The sequence below is a fragment of the Alligator sinensis genome, unplaced genomic scaffold (assembly GCF_000455745.1).
Source record: "Alligator sinensis unplaced genomic scaffold, ASM45574v1 scaffold71_1, whole genome shotgun sequence".
NCBI lineage: Eukaryota > Metazoa > Chordata > Crocodylia > Alligatoridae > Alligator > Alligator sinensis.
Window position 1 is genome coordinate 2,159,075 of NW_005841834.1, and position 2,107 is coordinate 2,161,181.

The 2,107-nt window shown below is 45.3% G+C and overlaps 1 protein-coding gene across 1 annotated transcript in view; it reads right to left on the reverse strand.

The window, feature by feature from the left end:
- Positions 1 to 1,146, reverse strand: part of ZFHX4 (zinc finger homeobox 4) — a 181,547-nt gene extending 180,401 nt beyond the window's left edge. Inside the window, exon 1 of the mRNA XM_025200079.1 lies at positions 762 to 1,146. The gene's annotated coding sequence lies outside the window, so the exon portion shown is untranslated. The remainder of the gene's footprint in view (positions 1 to 761) is intronic.
- Positions 1,147 to 2,107: the final 961 nt, after the last annotated feature.

Sequence of the window (2,107 nt, forward strand, 5' to 3'; positions counted from 1 at the left end):
GCCGCCGCCGCCGGGCTGCGGGGGGGACCTACCTGAGGGGAAGACGCACACACTGGGCGCCCCCTCCACAGCCCAAGTGCGGAGAGGGCAGGGGGGCGAGGAGGGATTTGCGCCCCAAAAATGTACCTCAGACTTTTTTTGGGGCGGGCGTGGGGGGAGGCATCAGGCTGCGAGCGAGGGGAGCGGACTAGCAGGGGACCTGCAGGCGAGGACTTCTGACAGCCGTAACATCTTGCCTAAACTGACAAGCCCCCCCACCCCCTTAAAAACGCAAAATAAATAAATCCTCCTCCTCCTCCTCCTCCTCCTCCAAAGCCTCGGCCGCCCAGCGCGCGGGGTCCGCCACTTCAGCCAAAAGTTCCAGCCCGAGCAAGAAAAACGAAACCCCCCAGAATTAAAGCAAGCAAGGCAAAAATCATCATCATCATCATCACGAGCGAGCGAGAGAGAAAAGGCTGGCCCTCCTCCCCCAAATGAGAGCAAATACTGTACCTAAAAAATGGGGAAAGAGGCAGAAAAAAAAGGGGGGAGAGAGAGAGGGAGAGATACATGGGATCTGGGGATGGGAGTGTGAGTGTGTGTGTGTATGTGAGAGAGAGAGAAAGAGGCAGAGAGAGAGAGAGGGAGAGAGAGAGAGAGAGAGGGAGCGAGCGAGCGAGAGCGAAATATCAAAGATTGTGCAAGATCAGCCTGGAAAGATAATCGATACTCGACCTAAATTTAACACAAACTACTCAATAAAAGTTAAAGAAAAAACTTACTTTCCATTTCCCCTCGCAGTTCCTACTGGATCTTCGCCTCTCTTTTTTTTGTTTGTGTTTTGCTTTATTTACTTAACAGCTGATCACATCCAAGTAAACGAGAGAAGGTTCATTAAAAAAAAAAATAGTCATCAAAAAAAAATAATCCTCCAACTTTATTGGGTGAAAATCAAAATGATTGAGCAAGAAGTGGGGGGCATGGAGCGGTCCTTTGGGGTCCGGGAGTTGTTAAAGCATGTGCCGACCGCGGTCTCGCTGTTTGGTTGTGAAGGGGTTGGGAAAAGGAGGAAAGGAAATGAAAATCCGATATGTCTTTATTCTGCTAATTATTATCGTTTTAGCCCTGTTTAAAAAAATGGCTGATTAAGTTGAGTGCGCATGTCTTTGTGTGTCTATTCCCGATATGCACTCTGGGAATGAGAGAGAGAGAGCGAGGGAGAGGAGAGGAGAGAGAGAGCGAGGTGTAATTAGTGAGGTGATCAACATTCTCCAGACTGCAAATGACGCGCAGCCCCGGACTTAGAGAAGCTGAAGCTGCCGCTGCTGCTGGGGGCTCGCAGGGGCTGCGGGAACCGCACAACCAGCCCAGAGAAGAAGGGGCAGCAGGAAAGGAGCTCACGGATACAAACACAAGTCTGCAAACTTCATTAGTAACACAGACACACACACGCAGACACACAAAGTAGATGGCTGGGGAAAATTAAAAAACAGAAAGTGGGGGGGAGAAGAAGACTTGCTCTTTTAACTGCTCGGGATTTTAAAAGAAATGGGTGCAAATTAATTATTCCACCACAGAGGTTTTGTTTTTCTCTCTCTCTCTCTCTCCCCCCCCCCTTTTTTTTTTCTTCGCTCTTCTTTTGATAGAGATTTAGGGAGAAATATGGGATAATGAATGTGGAATGTCCCCGTAAGGGGAAAGATAGTGTATCTGTGATCGGAAATATCTGCTTATTGAGAGACAGAGGGGGATTTATTTACATACACATGCACATATACACTACATTATATATATAATGTAATGTGTGTATATGTTTATATTATATAAGTACACACATGTATATGTATATGTCTGTGTATATATGTACATACAAACATATACATATATATATACATTTTATATATGTATGTGTGTATATGTATATATGCATGTATATATATGTATGTATATGTATGTGTAGGTATACACACACGTGTGCATCCACGCAGACACCTATCAAGCAAACACTCAGGATCTGGTATCTAGGGTGTAATTGGTGGAAGAAATCAGCAAAAGTAAAAAAAAAAAAAGCAAGAGAGGCAAAAGAACTATAAAATATCAAGAGTCAAGAGCGTTAACAAAATGAAGC